Consider the following 392-nt stretch of genomic DNA (forward strand, 5'->3'; position numbering starts at 1 on the left):
CACAAACACTGTTATTATACACATTTAAACCAGGATAATCAGGTACCTGAACGCATCACAAACACTGTTATTATACACATTTAAACCAGGATAATCAGGTACCTGAACGCACCACAAACATTGTTATTATACACATTTAAACCAGGATAATCAGGTACCTGAACGCACCACAAACACTGTTATTATACACATTTAAACCAGGATAATCAGGTACCTGAACGCATCACAAACACTGTTATTATACACATTTAAACCAGGATAATCAGGTACCTGAACGCATCACAAACACTGTTATTATACACATTTAAACCAGGATAATCAGGTACCTGAACGCATCACAAACACTGTTATTATACACATTTAAACCAGGATAATCAGGTACCTGAACGCAC

This window comes from Notothenia coriiceps, unplaced genomic scaffold (assembly GCF_000735185.1).
Source record: "Notothenia coriiceps isolate Sejong01 unplaced genomic scaffold, NC01 NC01_scaffold00003570, whole genome shotgun sequence".
Classification (NCBI taxonomy): Eukaryota; Metazoa; Chordata; class Actinopteri; order Perciformes; family Nototheniidae; genus Notothenia; species Notothenia coriiceps.